The sequence below is a fragment of the Equus caballus genome, chromosome 20, assembly GCF_041296265.1.
Source record: "Equus caballus isolate H_3958 breed thoroughbred chromosome 20, TB-T2T, whole genome shotgun sequence".
In the NCBI taxonomy this organism is placed as follows: Eukaryota; Metazoa; Chordata; class Mammalia; order Perissodactyla; family Equidae; genus Equus; species Equus caballus.
The window spans coordinates 672,345-689,411 of NC_091703.1; the positions used below are offsets into that span (position 1 = coordinate 672,345).

Sequence of the window (17,067 nt, forward strand, 5' to 3'; positions counted from 1 at the left end):
GGAACCCCAATGGGGGGATTTTCAAGGTAATGGCTCCCTTTCTCTGGGACCATTCACCAGGCACCTATTCCTGCCAGGCAGAATAGGGAAGATGTTCAAGGGATGCCCCGATCATCCCTTGCTACAGGAACCCCAGTGGGGGGATTTTCAAGGTAATGGCTCCCTTTCTCTGGGACCATACGCCAGGCACCTATTCCTGCCAGGCAGAATAGGGAAGATGTTCAAGGGATGCCCCCATCATCCCTTGCTACAGGAACCCCAGTGGGGGGATTTTCAAGGTAATGGCTCCTTTTCTTTCTCCTTTTCTCTCCTGGGGACCATACGCCAGGCACCTATTACTGTCAGGCAGAATAGGGAAGATGTTCAAGGGATGCCCCCATCATCCCTTGCTACAGGAACTCCATTGGGGGGCATCTTCTACAGTCTGTGGTTAGTACACCTAGCTATGCTGCTTTTGCCCTGGGGTCTTCCAGCCTTGTGGCTGGCGGCTGGGTGCCTTCTACTGGTGCTGTGCAGAGGCTTTCCCTAAGGCTTCTGTGAGCCTGTAGGGCTTCCCCCTAGGCTACTAAGCTGGGTCTCTGGAACTCTCTCCAGCCCCAGTCCTCTCCGAGATCTCCGGCAATCCCTAGCCTCACCGGGTGGGCAACGGCAGTTGGGGGTCGCCCCGCCCTCTGGGCTTCTGTCCGGGCCTCTGCCGGGAGCCCTGAGTGCTCAGCGTGGCCCCTCTGCTACCGGCAGACAGAGAGTTTTGTCTGCTGCCTGGCGGAGCTCCGGCGCTTCCCCTCCGGGTCGCCGATCCGGCCTTTGAAAGTTCCCCCGCCCCGGTCCTCTCCGAGATCTCCGGCAATCCCTAGTCCCACGGGGCGGGCAACGGCAGCTGGGGGTCGCCCCGCCCTCTGGGCTTCTCTCCAGGCCTCTGCCGGGAGCCCTGAGTGCTCAGCGTGGCCCCTCTGCTACCGGCAGACTGAGAGTTTTGTCTGCTGCCTGGCGGAGCTCCGGCGCTTCCCCACCGGGTCGCCGGACCCGCCTTTGAAAGTTCCCCCGCCCCGGTCCTCTCCGAGATCTCCGGCAATCCCTAGTCCCACGGGGCGGGCAACGGCAGCTGGGAGACCTCCGTGCCCTCCGTGTCTCTCTCTGGGACCCTCCGGGCGCCCCGAGCACCAGGCCGGGTCTCCCCGCCAATGGCGGGGAGAGACTCTCCCCGCGGGCTCAGGTGTGCAACTCCAAAGTTTCCCTCTGCGTTTAGGAGTAATTGCGGGGGGTTTAAGTAGGGTTCTGGTCACCTGTTTCCACCGTCGCTCCTCTGTTGTGTTCTCGCTCCTGCCCTAGATGTGTGTGGATCCTCTGGGGGCGTCCGTTGGAAGAAAGCCGCTTGCGGGTACTAGGCTGCCCGTCGGGGTCGGAGAGTTTTCACCTATTTCCACATCCTCCCGGAGGAAAGTCCGTCCGCCTTCCGATGTATAGTCGCGTGGGTGTCTCAGACGTCCTGAGATGCTGTCTGGATATCCTTTGTCAAGCGATAAGTGTCCAAATAATTGTAGACTCGAAGGGCGAGAGACAAAGAGGACTACTCACGGCGCCATCTTGGAATTCCTCAAGTATAATCTCTTAAAGAAGAGTCTGGTTAAGAACTATTCCTGAATATCAAGTTATGATACTAAATTTACCTTTTTTGGTTGGTGTGCTGGTATTCGTGAAAGAAAAATAGGCTTATCATGTCTATAAACACCCACTATAAGTGGTCATCGCTGAGGTTTCTCAATTTTTTCAGTCGCTTTTCCTCTAGGTATTTCTGGAACATTTGTCTTCGTTGATCACTTAGAAGAGACTTTGCTGATCCTAAGCAGGGGGGAAAATAGCATATAAAACATTCAAATAAAAAGTTATCCAAATGTCTAAAATACCATTGTCTAACTTCAACAGCTGCTAAGCAATACTTTCAGTAACTTCGTATTGATTCCTTAGCACGCTAACCACACAAGTCATTTCAACCCCTGTTTTAAAATTTCTCTCCCTTTTGCCTTCTCTTGTTCACAAATTAACTGCTTGCCATCCACTAGGCATGCATTACTTCACTTTTAAATTAATTAACTTCTATGATCACCCACCTCCAAGCTGACCTCCAACAATTCTCACCTCCTGGTAGTCACGCCCTTGTGTTGTCCCCTCCACACAGAATAGGGCTGAGCTGTGTCACCAAGAAAAGTGTGGGAATGATGGAGTGTGGCTTCCAAGACTGTATCATTAAAGACAGTGCAGCTTGGCCCTGCTCTCTCTCAGATCACTTGCGCTGGGGAAGTCAGTGGCCATGTGGAACCTTAAGGAGACTCAAGCAGCCCTATGGAGACGCCACATGACGAAGAACTAAGGCCTCCTGCCAAAAGCCAGCATCGACTTGCCAGTCATGTGAGTGAGTCATCTTGGAAGCAGCTCCTCTGCTGGGAGCCGTGGCTACATCATTTGATTGGCTGTTTGACAGGGACCAGCCGATTAACGCTGAGGGGTGCAGGGCCGCCCCTTGGTGAAGAATAACCGGCCAGCCCCTCACATAGTTCTGAAACCTGTGCTGCTTCTAATTGCCCTTCATTCCTTTTCCTTTCTTAACCTCCAGTTTTCACTCCTTTGGGTGGCTGCTTGGGAGGCACTATCTCCTGGGAAAATTAGATAGCATAAGAGAATGTGACCACCTGCAGGTAACTTTCAAGATATTTTTCAGTTAATTATTGGAGGAGCACACAGTCCCATTTGAGACAATCAGAAAGGAATCCTGCCCAGATAAGATGTCGAATCAGGTTTATGGCCTCCATCTGGTTAATGTTTCCTTCTCCCTCCAGTTCTTTGTCTAAATATATATGCATGGTCCTTCTAAGTTTGCTGGTTAATTGGATGATCAAGAAGTATCTATATATTATTCTTGACCTTCTGCTTTCTGTTGAAATGCTATAGAGGTTTTCTCCTAAAAGCAATAAATAATAAATAATTGATGAGTAGAAGGGCCGAGGGGTGCAGGGATGCCCCTCGGTGAAGAATGGCCGGCCGACACCCCTGATATTTTCTGAATTATATGCATGCTTTCTAGCAAGGTTATGTCTGTACTTATTTCTCTTTTTTATTCTTGAAGCTACATAGTTTAGCTTAGCTTTTCAGCCCTTTACTTTACTAACAAAGTGATACTTTCTCTGGCAGTGTGCTTAAGGGACTGTTAGCTCCACAATCTAAAAGACAAAGGAATGCTTTCACCCCCTAAAGGGCGCAGAAATGTAAAGATGTTTAACTGCCCGCTGAGAATGCAGATAGCCCTGTGGATAAGACACCCTGGAGTCGCCTTTTGTTCCCATTAACCGTCTACACTAATAGCGTAAATGATTGAGGGAGGCAGGGATGGCTCCACCAGGATGCAACCAGACGGACTGCTGTCCTGTCCGGAGGCCTGGACCTTCTCTCTTGGATTTAACTTTACCATGAATCACAACAGACGCCTAGGTACCTATCTCCTTTAGCTTAGAGAAAACAAACACCAGTTAATTGCGGAGAAGACTACCATTAACCTTATGCTCTATAGAATAGAATGCTAATAAATATTCTTGTGCTCGTTTTTTATTTCCTTATCTCTCTGAGAATATTTGTAGAACTATTTCTGTACTAATCCTGAAAAATATATAAACGACACTTGTGCACAGTAAAGTCGGACTTGCTAACACCAACCCAAGTCTCACGTCCCCTTTATTTCCCCCTCACTCATCGTGCCGACGCCGTCCACCCCTCAGGAACCTGGACTCCGCCGGGGCGGGACCCCGGCACTCCTCCAGCCTCAGTCAAGCTTCAGAGGCACCCCTGGATGACACCTTGACTGCAACCTGTCAGATTCCTTACCTCCCACCTATGATTCTCAACTCAGGTTTCTACTATGTACTCTCATGTTTATTTAAACTTGTTTGAAAAATGTGAGTGGCTACTGATGTGGATTAAGGCTGCCCCAGCTAGAGAAGCCCAAGGTGACCTGGCCTACATGCCAAACTATACGACCCAGTGGACTTTTTTTATGGTATGAATTAGGACCGCCCCAGGGAGAGAAGCCTGGGGCATCCTCACCTGCATGCCGATCTATATGGCCAGATTCGTATCTAAAGTTATATGACCGCACAATAACCAGACCCCATCTGCACTGAAATCATTTAATGACTTTTTACATCACCTTTTCTTTTTTTTTCCAGTAAAAATAAGTCACGTACCCATGCCTTATAAAATTAGCCCTAACCCTCAACTCAGGGCAGCAGCAGGAGCTCTGACTGCCCGTGGGTCCTGTCCCCACGCACCAGCTCTGCCTGCCCATGGGTCCTGTCCCCATGCCAGCGGGGGCAGCAGCAGCGGCAGCAGCAGGAGCTCTGACTGCCCGTGGGTCCTGTCCCCACGCACCAGCTCTGCCTGCCCATGGGTCCTGTCCCCATGCCAGCGGGGGCAGCAGCAGCGGCAGCAGCAGGAGCTCTGACTGCCTGTGGGTCTTGTCCCCACACACTAGCTCTGCCTGCCCATGGGACCTGTCCCCATGCCAGCGGGGGCAGCAGCAGGAGCTCTGACTGCCCGTGGGTCTTGTCCCCACACACCAGCTCTGCCTGCCCATGGGTCCTGTCCCCATGCTATTCCTCACTATTCTCTAAATAAAAGAGCACTACTGCCAGATCTTGAGAGTCTAAGAAATCTTTCTTTCGACTCCTCGGCTCACCGATCCCGCATCATTTCTGGTGGCCCGTACGGGGACTTGCTTTATCGGCTTGTGAGCTCGAGTTCTGGTAAGTGCCCTTTTCTTCCTTATGCCTTTCTCTTTTTCAAGGATGGATCTAGATTCACTGCTCCATCGGGAACTTTCTTGGATGGCTGTATGAATCCACGTTTGCTGCCCATGGCTACTCTATGGGGCAAATTGTGGCATTCAGCTTGAAGAGATTCAGTACCTTAAGCCTCAGGGTGATGGAGAATGAATTAATCCATTCCTTCCTGACTCTATCTCTAATAGACAAATTTTACGTGGGCGCGGGTCGGCCACTTAAGTCATTAGGACGGCCGCAAATCTCCAAGACTCCCGTGGAAGGTTTCTTTTCCTAAGGCTGGATTGGGATCCCTCCCTCTGGCACCTGACCACGCTCTGAACTGCGAGGAAAGTCCCACTCGGGACTCCAGTTCAAGGGAAGTACCAAACTCTAACCTTTGGTGGAGTATGGGAACCCCTTCTTGGGAGAATGGCTCCAGGATGCAATTGGGTAGAATGTCCCCCAGACTGGCGGAAAATTCCTCACTGTCTTTCTCTTTCTCACTGTCTTTGTCCTTTTCTCTCCTGGGACCATACGCCAGGCACCTATTCCTGCCAGGCAGAATAGGGAAGATGTTCAAGGGATGCCCCCATCATCCCTTGCTACAGGAACCCCAATGGGGGGATTTTCAAGGTAATGGCTCCCTTTCTCTGGGACCATTCACCAGGCACCTATTCCTGCCAGGCAGAATAGGGAAGATGTTCAAGGGATGCCCCGATCATCCCTTGCTACAGGAACCCCAGTGGGGGGATTTTCAAGGTAATGGCTCCCTTTCTCTGGGACCATACGCCAGGCACCTATTCCTGCCAGGCAGAATAGGGAAGATGTTCAAGGGATGCCCCCATCATCCCTTGCTACAGGAACCCCAGTGGGGGGATTTTCAAGGTAATGGCTCCTTTTCTTTCTCCTTTTCTCTCCTGGGGACCATACGCCAGGCACCTATTACTGTCAGGCAGAATAGGGAAGATGTTCAAGGGATGCCCCCATCATCCCTTGCTACAGGAACTCCATTGGGGGGCATCTTCTACAGTCTGTGGTTAGTACACCTAGCTATGCTGCTTTTGCCCTGGGGTCTTCCAGCCTTGTGGCTGGCGGCTGGGTGCCTTCTACTGGTGCTGTGCAGAGGCTTTCCCTAAGGCTTCTGTGAGCCTGTAGGGCTTCCCCCTAGGCTACTAAGCTGGGTCTCTGGAACTCTCTCCAGCCCCAGTCCTCTCCGAGATCTCCGGCAATCCCTAGCCTCACCGGGTGGGCAACGGCAGTTGGGGGTCGCCCCGCCCTCTGGGCTTCTGTCCGGGCCTCTGCCGGGAGCCCTGAGTGCTCAGCGTGGCCCCTCTGCTACCGGCAGACAGAGAGTTTTGTCTGCTGCCTGGCGGAGCTCCGGCGCTTCCCCTCCGGGTCGCCGATCCGGCCTTTGAAAGTTCCCCCGCCCCGGTCCTCTCCGAGATCTCCGGCAATCCCTAGTCCCACGGGGCGGGCAACGGCAGCTGGGGGTCGCCCCGCCCTCTGGGCTTCTCTCCAGGCCTCTGCCGGGAGCCCTGAGTGCTCAGCGTGGCCCCTCTGCTACCGGCAGACTGAGAGTTTTGTCTGCTGCCTGGCGGAGCTCCGGCGCTTCCCCACCGGGTCGCCGGACCCGCCTTTGAAAGTTCCCCCGCCCCGGTCCTCTCCGAGATCTCCGGCAATCCCTAGTCCCACGGGGCGGGCAACGGCAGCTGCAGACCTCCGTGCCCTCCGTGTCTCTCTCTGGGACCCTCCGGGCGCCCCGAGCACCAGGCCGGGTCTCCCCGCCAATGGCGGGGAGAGACTCTCCCCGCGGGCTCAGGTGTGCAACTCCAAAGTTTCCCTCTGCGTTTAGGAGTAATTGCGGGGGGTTTAAGTAGGGTTCTGGTCACCTGTTTCCACCGTCGCTCCTCTGTTGTGTTCTCGCTCCTGCCCTAGATGTGTGTGGATCCTCTGGGGGCGTCCGTTGGAAGAAAGCCGCTTGCGGGTACTAGGCTGCCCGTCGGGGTCGGAGAGTTTTCACCTATTTCCACATCCTCCCGGAGGAAAGTCCGTCCGCCTTCCGATGTATAGTCGCGTGGGTGTCTCAGACGTCCTGAGATGCTGTCTGGATATCCTTTGTCAAGCGATAAGTGTCCAAATAATTGTAGACTCGAAGGGCGAGAGACAAAGAGGACTACTCACGGCGCCATCTTGGAATTCCTCAAGTATAATCTCTTAAAGAAGAGTCTGGTTAAGAACTATTCCTGAATATCAAGTTATGATACTAAATTTACCTTTTTTGGTTGGTGTGCTGGTATTCGTGAAAGAAAAATAGGCTTATCATGTCTATAAACACCCACTATAAGTGGTCATCGCTGAGGTTTCTCAATTTTTTCAGTCGCTTTTCCTCTAGGTATTTCTGGAACATTTGTCTTCGTTGATCACTTAGAAGAGACTTTGCTGATCCTAAGCAGGGGGGAAAATAGCATATAAAACATTCAAATAAAAAGTTATCCAAATGTCTAAAATACCATTGTCTAACTTCAACAGCTGCTAAGCAATACTTTCAGTAACTTCGTATTGATTCCTTAGCACGCTAACCACACAAGTCATTTCAACCCCTGTTTTAAAATTTCTCTCCCTTTTGCCTTCTCTTGTTCACAAATTAACTGCTTGCCATCCACTAGGCATGCATTACTTCACTTTTAAATTAATTAACTTCTATGATCACCCACCTCCAAGCTGACCTCCAACAATTCTCACCTCCTGGTAGTCACGCCCTTGTGTTGTCCCCTCCACACAGAATAGGGCTGAGCTGTGTCACCAAGAAAAGTGTGGGAATGATGGAGTGTGGCTTCCAAGACTGTATCATTAAAGACAGTGCAGCTTGGCCCTGCTCTCTCTCAGATCACTTGCGCTGGGGAAGTCAGTGGCCATGTGGAACCTTAAGGAGACTCAAGCAGCCCTATGGAGACGCCACATGACGAAGAACTAAGGCCTCCTGCCAAAAGCCAGCATCGACTTGCCAGTCATGTGAGTGAGTCATCTTGGAAGCAGCTCCTCTGCTGGGAGCCGTGGCTACATCATTTGATTGGCTGTTTGACAGGGACCAGCCGATTAACGCTGAGGGGTGCAGGGCCGCCCCTTGGTGAAGAATAACCGGCCAGCCCCTCACATAGTTCTGAAACCTGTGCTGCTTCTAATTGCCCTTCATTCCTTTTCCTTTCTTAACCTCCAGTTTTCACTCCTTTGGGTGGCTGCTTGGGAGGCACTATCTCCTGGGAAAATTAGATAGCATAAGAGAATGTGACCACCTGCAGGTAACTTTCAAGATATTTTTCAGTTAATTATTGGAGGAGCACACAGTCCCATTTGAGACAATCAGAAAGGAATCCTGCCCAGATAAGATGTCGAATCAGGTTTATGGCCTCCATCTGGTTAATGTTTCCTTCTCCCTCCAGTTCTTTGTCTAAATATATATGCATGGTCCTTCTAAGTTTGCTGGTTAATTGGATGATCAAGAAGTATCTATATATTATTCTTGACCTTCTGCTTTCTGTTAAAATGCTATAGAGGTTTTCTCCTAAAAGCAATAAATAATAAATAATTGATGAGTAGAAGGGCCGAGGGGTGCAGGGATGCCCCTCGGTGAAGAATGGCCGGCCGACACCCCTGATATTTTCTGAATTATATGCATGCTTTCTAGCAAGGTTATGTCTGTACTTATTTCTCTTTTTTATTCTTGAAGCTACATAGTTTAGCTTAGCTTTTCAGCCCTTTACTTTACTAACAAAGTGATACTTTCTCTGGCAGTGTGCTTAAGGGACTGTTAGCTCCACAATCTAAAAGACAAAGGAATGCTTTCACCCCCTAAAGGGCGCAGAAATGTAAAGATGTTTAACTGCCCGCTGAGAATGCAGATAGCCCTGTGGATAAGACACCCTGGAGTCGCCTTTTGTTCCCATTAACCGTCTACACTAATAGCGTAAATGATTGAGGGAGGCAGGGATGGCTCCACCAGGATGCAACCAGACGGACTGCTGTCCTGTCCGGAGGCCTGGACCTTCTCTCTTGGATTTAACTTTACCATGAATCACAACAGACGCCTAGGTACCTATCTCCTTTAGCTTAGAGAAAACAAACACCAGTTAATTGCGGAGAAGACTACCATTAACCTTATGCTCTATAGAATAGAATGCTAATAAATATTCTTGTGCTCGTTTTTTATTTCCTTATCTCTCTGAGAATATTTGTAGAACTATTTCTGTACTAATCCTGAAAAATATATAAACGACACTTGTGCACAGTAAAGTCGGACTTGCTAACACCAACCCAAGTCTCACGTCCCCTTTATTTCCCCCTCACTCATCGTGCCGACGCCGTCCACCCCTCAGGAACCTGGACTCCGCCGGGGCGGGACCCCGGCACTCCTCCAGCCTCAGTCAAGCTTCAGAGGCACCCCTGGATGACACCTTGACTGCAACCTGTCAGATTCCTTACCTCCCACCTATGATTCTCAACTCAGGTTTCTACTATGTACTCTCATGTTTATTTAAACTTGTTTGAAAAATGTGAGTGGCTACTGATGTGGATTAAGGCTGCCCCAGCTAGAGAAGCCCAAGGTGACCTGGCCTACATGCCAAACTATACGACCCAGTGGACTTTTTTTATGGTATGAATTAGGACCGCCCCAGGGAGAGAAGCCTGGGGCATCCTCACCTGCATGCCGATCTATATGGCCAGATTCGTATCTAAAGTTATATGACCGCACAATAACCAGACCCCATCTGCACTGAAATCATTTAATGACTTTTTACATCATCTTTTCTTTTTTTTTCCAGTAAAAATAAGTCACGTACCCATGCCTTATAAAATTAGCCCTAACCCTCAACTCAGGGCAGCAGCAGGAGCTCTGACTGCCCGTGGGTCCTGTCCCCACGCACCAGCTCTGCCTGCCCATGGGTCCTGTCCCCATGCCAGCGGGGGCAGCAGCAGTGGCAGCAGCAGGAGCTCTGACTGCCCGTGGGTCCTGTCCCCACGCACCAGCTCTGCCTGCCCATGGGTCCTGTCCCCATGCCAGCGGGGGCAGCAGCAGCGGCAGCAGCAGGAGCTCTGACTGCCTGTGGGTCTTGTCCCCACACACTAGCTCTGCCTGCCCATGGGACCTGTCCCCATGCCAGCGGGGGCAGCAGCAGGAGCTCTGACTGCCCGTGGGTCTTGTCCCCACACACCAGCTCTGCCTGCCCATGGGTCCTGTCCCCATGCTATTCCTCACTATTCTCTAAATAAAAGAGCACTACTGCCAGATCTTGAGAGTCTAAGAAATCTTTCTTTCGACTCCTCGGCTCACCGATCCCGCATCATTTCTGGTGGCCCGTACGGGGACTTGCTTTATCGGCTTGTGAGCTCGAGTTCTGGTAAGTGCCCTTTTCTTCCTTATGCCTTTCTCTTTTTCAAGGATGGATCTAGATTCACTGCTCCATCGGGAACTTTCTTGGATGGCTGTATGAATCCACGTTTGCTGCCCATGGCTACTCTATGGGGCAAATTGTGGCATTCAGCTTGAAGAGATTCAGTACCTTAAGCCTCAGGGTGATGGAGAATGAATTAATCCATTCCTTCCTGACTCTATCTCTAATAGACAAATTTTACGTGGGCGCGGGTCGGCCACTTAAGTCATTAGGACGGCCGCAAATCTCCAAGACTCCCGTGGAAGGTTTCTTTTCCTAAGGCTGGATTGGGATCCCTCCCTCTGGCACCTGACCACGCTCTGAACTGCGAGGAAAGTCCCACTCGGGACTCCAGTTCAAGGGAAGTACCAAACTCTAACCTTTGGTGGAGTATGGGAACCCCTTCTTGGGAGAATGGCTCCAGGATGCAATTGGGTAGAATGTCCCCCAGACTGGCGGAAAATTCCTCACTGTCTTTCTCTTTCTCACTGTCTTTGTCCTTTTCTCTCCTGGGACCATACGCCAGGCACCTATTCCTGCCAGGCAGAATAGGGAAGATGTTCAAGGGATGCCCCCATCATCCCTTGCTACAGGAACCCCAATGGGGGGATTTTCAAGGTAATGGCTCCCTTTCTCTGGGACCATTCACCAGGCACCTATTCCTGCCAGGCAGAATAGGGAAGATGTTCAAGGGATGCCCCGATCATCCCTTGCTACAGGAACCCCAGTGGGGGGATTTTCAAGGTAATGGCTCCCTTTCTCTGGGACCATACGCCAGGCACCTATTCCTGCCAGGCAGAATAGGGAAGATGTTCAAGGGATGCCCCCATCATCCCTTGCTACAGGAACCCCAGTGGGGGGATTTTCAAGGTAATGGCTCCTTTTCTTTCTCCTTTTCTCTCCTGGGGACCATACGCCAGGCACCTATTACTGTCAGGCAGAATAGGGAAGATGTTCAAGGGATGCCCCCATCATCCCTTGCTACAGGAACTCCATTGGGGGGCATCTTCTACAGTCTGTGGTTAGTACACCTAGCTATGCTGCTTTTGCCCTGGGGTCTTCCAGCCTTGTGGCTGGCGGCTGGGTGCCTTCTACTGGTGCTGTGCAGAGGCTTTCCCTAAGGCTTCTGTGAGCCTGTAGGGCTTCCCCCTAGGCTACTAAGCTGGGTCTCTGGAACTCTCTCCAGCCCCAGTCCTCTCCGAGATCTCCGGCAATCCCTAGCCTCACCGGGTGGGCAACGGCAGCTGGGGGTCGCCCCGCCCTCTGGGCTTCTCTCCGGGCCTCTGCCGGGAGCTCTGAATGCTCAGCGTGGCCCCTCTGCTACCGGCAGACAGAGATTTTTGTCTGCTGCCTGGCGGAGCTCCGGCGCTTCCCCTCCGGGTCGCCGGACCCGCCTTTGAAAGTTCCCCCACCCCGGTCCTCTCCGAGATCTCCGGCAATCCCTAGTCCCACGGGGCGGGCAACGGCAGCTGGGGGTCGCCCCGCGCTCTGGGCTTCTCTCCGGGCCTCTGCCGGGAGCCCTGAGTGCTCAGCGTGGCCCCTCTGCTACCGGCAGACAGACAGTTTTGTCTGCTGCCTGGGGGAGCTCCGGCACTTCCCCTCCGGGTCGCCGATCCGGCCTTTGAAAGTTCCCCCGCCCCGGTCCTCTCCGAGATCTCCGGCAATCCCTAGTCCCACGGGGCGGGCAACGGCAGCTGGGGGTCGCCCCGCGCTCTGGGCTTCTGTCCGGGCCTCTGCCGGGAGCCCTGAGTGCTCAGCGTGGCCCCTCTGCTACCGGCAGACAGAGAGTTTTGTCTGCTGCCTGGCGGAGCTCCGGCGCTTCCCCTCCGGGTGGCCGATCCGGCCTTTGAAAGTTCCCCCGCCCCGGTCCTCTCCGAGATCTCCGGCAATCCCTAGTCCCCCGGGGCGGGCAACGGCAGCTGGGGGTCGCCCCGCCCTCTGGGCTTCTCTCCGGGCCTCTGCCGGGAGCCCTGAGTGCTCAGCGTGGCCCCTCTGCTACCGGCAGACTGAGAGTTTTGTCTGCTGCCTGGCGGAGCTCCGGCGCTTCCCCTCCGGGTCGCCGATCCGGCCTTTGAAAGTTCCCCCGCCCCGGTCCTCTCCGAGATCTCCGGCAATCCCTAGTCCCCCGGGGCGGGCAACGGCAGCTGGGGGTCGCCCCGCCCTCTGGGCTTCTCTCCGGGCCTCTGCCGGGAGCCCTGAGTGCTCAGCGTGGCCCCTCTGCTACCGGCAGACTGAGAGTTTTGTCTGCTGCCTGGCGGAGCTCCGGCGCTTCCCCACCGGGTCGCCGGACCCGCCTTTGAAAGTTCCCCCGCCCCGGTCCTCTCCGAGATCTCCGGCAATCCCTAGTCCCACGGGGCGGGCAACGGCAGCTGGGAGACCTCCGTGCCCTCCGTGTCTCTCTCTGGGACCCTCCGGGCGCCCCGAGCACCAGGCCGGGTCTCCCCGCCAATGGCGGGGAGAGACTCTCCCCGCGGGCTCAGGTGTGCAACTCCAAAGTTTCCCTCTGCGTTTAGGAGTAATTGCGGGGGGTTTAAGTAGGGTTCTGGTCACCTGTTTCCACCGTCGCTCCTCTGTTGTGTTCTCGCTCCTGCCCTAGATGTGTGTGGATCCTCTGGGGGCGTCCGTTGGAAGAAAGCCGCTTGCGGGTACTAGGCTGCCCGTCGGGGTCGGAGAGTTTTCACCTATTTCCACATCCTCCCGGAGGAAAGTCCGTCCGCCTTCCGATGTATAGTCGCGTGGGTGTCTCAGACGTCCTGAGATGCTGTCTGGATATCCTTTGTCAAGCGATAAGTGTCCAAATAATTGTAGACTCGAAGGGCGAGAGACAAAGAGGACTACTCACGGCGCCATCTTGGAATTCCTCAAGTATAATCTCTTAAAGAAGAGTCTGGTTAAGAACTATTCCTGAATATCAAGTTATGATACTAAATTTACCTTTTTTGGTTGGTGTGCTGGTATTCGTGAAAGAAAAATAGGCTTATCATGTCTATAAACACCCACTATAAGTGGTCATCGCTGAGGTTTCTCAATTTTTTCAGTCGCTTTTCCTCTAGGTATTTCTGGAACATTTGTCTTCGTTGATCACTTAGAAGAGACTTTGCTGATCCTAAGCAGGGGGGAAAATAGCATATAAAACATTCAAATAAAAAGTTATCCAAATGTCTAAAATACCATCGTCTAACTTCAACAGCTGCTAAGCAATACTTTCAGTAACTTCGTATTGATTCCTTAGCACGCTAACCACACAAGTCATTTCAACCCCTGTTTTAAAATTTCTCTCCCTTTTGCCTTCTCTTGTTCACAAATTAACTGCTTGCCATCCACTAGGCATGCATTACTTCACTTTTAAATTAATTAACTTCTATGATCACCCACCTCCAAGCTGACCTCCAACAATTCTCACCTCCTGGTAGTCACGCCCTTGTGTTGTCCCCTCCACACAGAATAGGGCTGAGCTGTGTCACCAAGAAAAGTGTGGGAATGATGGAGTGTGGCTTCCAAGACTGTATCATTAAAGACAGTGCAGCTTGGCCCTGCTCTCTCTCAGATCACTTGCGCTGGGGAAGTCAGTGGCCATGTGGAACCTTAAGGAGACTCAAGCAGCCCTATGGAGACGCCACATGACGAAGAACTAAGGCCTCCTGCCAAAAGCCAGCATCGACTTGCCAGTCATGTGAGTGAGTCATCTTGGAAGCAGCTCCTCTGCTGGGAGCCGTGGCTACATCATTTGATTGGCTGTTTGACAGGGACCAGCCGATTAACGCTGAGGGGTGCAGGGCCGCCCCTTGGTGAAGAATAACCGGCCAGCCCCTCACATAGTTCTGAAACCTGTGCTGCTTCTAATTGCCCTTCATTCCTTTTCCTTTCTTAACCTCCAGTTTTCACTCCTTTGGGTGGCTGCTTGGGAGGCACTATCTCCTGGGAAAATTAGATAGCATAAGAGAATGTGACCACCTGCAGGTAACTTTCAAGATATTTTTCAGTTAATTATTGGAGGAGCACACAGTCCCATTTGAGACAATCAGAAAGGAATCCTGCCCAGATAAGATGTCGAATCAGGTTTATGGCCTCCATCTGGTTAATGTTTCCTTCTCCCTCCAGTTCTTTGTCTAAATATATATGCATGGTCCTTCTAAGTTTGCTGGTTAATTGGATGATCAAGAAGTATCTATATATTATTCTTGACCTTCTGCTTTCTGTTAAAATGCTATAGAGGTTTTCTCCTAAAAGCAATAAATAATAAATAATTGATGAGTAGAAGGGCCGAGGGGTGCAGGGATGCCCCTCGGTGAAGAATGGCCGGCCGACACCCCTGATATTTTCTGAATTATATGCATGCTTTCTAGCAAGGTTATGTCTGTACTTATTTCTCTTTTTTATTCTTGAAGCTACATAGTTTAGCTTAGCTTTTCAGCCCTTTACTTTACTAACAAAGTGATACTTTCTCTGGCAGTGTGCTTAAGGGACTGTTAGCTCCACAATCTAAAAGACAAAGGAATGCTTTCACCCCCTAAAGGGCGCAGAAATGTAAAGATGTTTAACTGCCCGCTGAGAATGCAGATAGACCTGTGGATAAGACACCCTGGAGTCGCCTTTTGTTCCCATTAACCGTCTACACTAATAGCGTAAATGATTGAGGGAGGCAGGGATGGCTCCACCAGGATGCAACCAGACGGACTGCTGTCCTGTCCGGAGGCCTGGACCTTCTCTCTTGGATTTAACTTTACCATGAATCACAACAGACGCCTAGGTACCTATCTCCTTTAGCTTAGAGAAAACAAACACCAGTTAATTGCGGAGAAGACTACCATTAACCTTATGCTCTATAGAATAGAATGCTAATAAATATTCTTGTGCTCGTTTTTTATTTCCTTATCTCTCTGAGAATATTTGTAGAACTATTTCTGTACTAATCCTGAAAAATATATAAACGACACTTGTGCACAGTAAAGTCGGACTTGCTAACACCAACCCAAGTCTCACGTCCCCTTTATTTCCCCCTCACTCATCGTGCCGACGCCGTCCACCCCTCAGGAACCTGGACTCCGCCGGGGCGGGACCCCGGCACTCCTCCAGCCTCAGTCAAGCTTCAGAGGCACCCCTGGATGACACCTTGACTGCAACCTGTCAGATTCCTTACCTCCCACCTATGATTCTCAACTCAGGTTTCTACTATGTACTCTCATGTTTATTTAAACTTGTTTGAAAAATGTGAGTGGCTACTGATGTGGATTAAGGCTGCCCCAGCTAGAGAAGCCCAAGGTGACCTGGCCTACATGCCAAACTATACGACCCAGTGGACTTTTTTTATGGTATGAATTAGGACCGCCCCAGGGAGAGAAGCCTGGGGCATCCTCACCTGCATGCCGATCTATATGGCCAGATTCGTATCTAAAGTTATATGACCGCACAATAACCAGACCCCATCTGCACTGAAATCATTTAATGACTTTTTACATCATCTTTTCTTTTTTTTTCCAGTAAAAATAAGTCACGTACCCATGCCTTATAAAATTAGCCCTAACCCTCAACTCAGGGCAGCAGCAGGAGCTCTGACTGCCCGTGGGTCCTGTCCCCACGCACCAGCTCTGCCTGCCCATGGGTCCTGTCCCCATGCCAGCGGGGGCAGCAGCAGCGGCAGCAGCAGGAGCTCTGACTGCCCGTGGGTCCTGTCCCCACGCACCAGCTCTGCCTGCCCATGGGTCCTGTCCCCATGCCAGCGGGGGCAGCAGCAGCGGCAGCAGCAGGAGCTCTGACTGCCTGTGGGTCTTGTCCCCACACACTAGCTCTGCCTGCCCATGGGACCTGTCCCCATGCCAGCGGGGGCAGCAGCAGGAGCTCTGACTGCCCGTGGGTCTTGTCCCCACACACCAGCTCTGCCTGCCCATGGGTCCTGTCCCCATGCTATTCCTCACTATTCTCTAAATAAAAGAGCACTACTGCCAGATCTTGAGAGTCTAAGAAATCTTTCTTTCGACTCCTCGGCTCACCGATCCCGCATCATTTCTGGTGGCCCGTACGGGGACTTGCTTTATCGGCTTGTGAGCTCGAGTTCTGGTAAGTGCCCTTTTCTTCCTTATGCCTTTCTCTTTTTCAAGGATGGATCTAGATTCACTGCTCCATCGGGAACTTTCTTGGATGGCTGTATGAATCCACGTTTGCTGCCCATGGCTACTCTATGGGGCAAATTGTGGCATTCAGCTTGAAGAGATTCAGTACCTTAAGCCTCAGGGTGATGGAGAATGAATTAATCCATTCCTTCCTGACTCTATCTCTAATAGACAAATTTTACGTGGGCGCGGGTCGGCCACTTAAGTCATTAGGACGGCCGCAAATCTCCAAGACTCCCGTGGAAGGTTTCTTTTCCTAAGGCTGGATTGGGATCCCTCCCTCTGGCACCTGACCACGCTCTGAACTGCGAGGAAAGTCCCACTCGGGACTCCAGTTCAAGGGAAGTACCAAACTCTAACCTTTGGTGGAGTATGGGAACCCCTTCTTGGGAGAATGGCTCCAGGATGCAATTGGGTAGAATGTCCCCCAGACTGGCGGAAAATTCCTCACTGTCTTTCTCTTTCTCACTGTCTTTGTCCTTTTCTCTCCTGGGACCATACGCCAGGCACCTATTCCTGCCAGGCAGAATAGGGAAGATGTTCAAGGGATGCCCCCATCATCCCTTGCTACAGGAACCCCAATGGGGGGATTTTCAAGGTAATGGCTCCCTTTCTCTGGGACCATTCACCAGGCACCTATTCCTGCCAGGCAGAATAGGGAAGATGTTCAAGGGATGCCCCGATCATCCCTTGCTACAGGAACCCCAGTGGGGGGATTTT

General features: G+C 51.8%; 1 long non-coding RNA gene across 1 annotated transcript in view; it reads right to left on the minus strand.

The window, feature by feature from the left end:
* The window catches only part of LOC138919312 (uncharacterized), a 144,291-nt gene that overhangs the window by 37,137 nt on the left and 90,087 nt on the right, over positions 1-17,067 (minus strand). The window contains exons 19-21 of the long non-coding RNA XR_011429421.1: positions 12,788-13,343; positions 6,698-7,253; positions 1,284-1,839 (exon numbers count right to left, since the gene is read on the minus strand). This is a non-coding gene — a long non-coding RNA (uncharacterized lncRNA). The remainder of the gene's footprint in view (positions 1-1,283; positions 1,840-6,697; positions 7,254-12,787; positions 13,344-17,067) is intronic.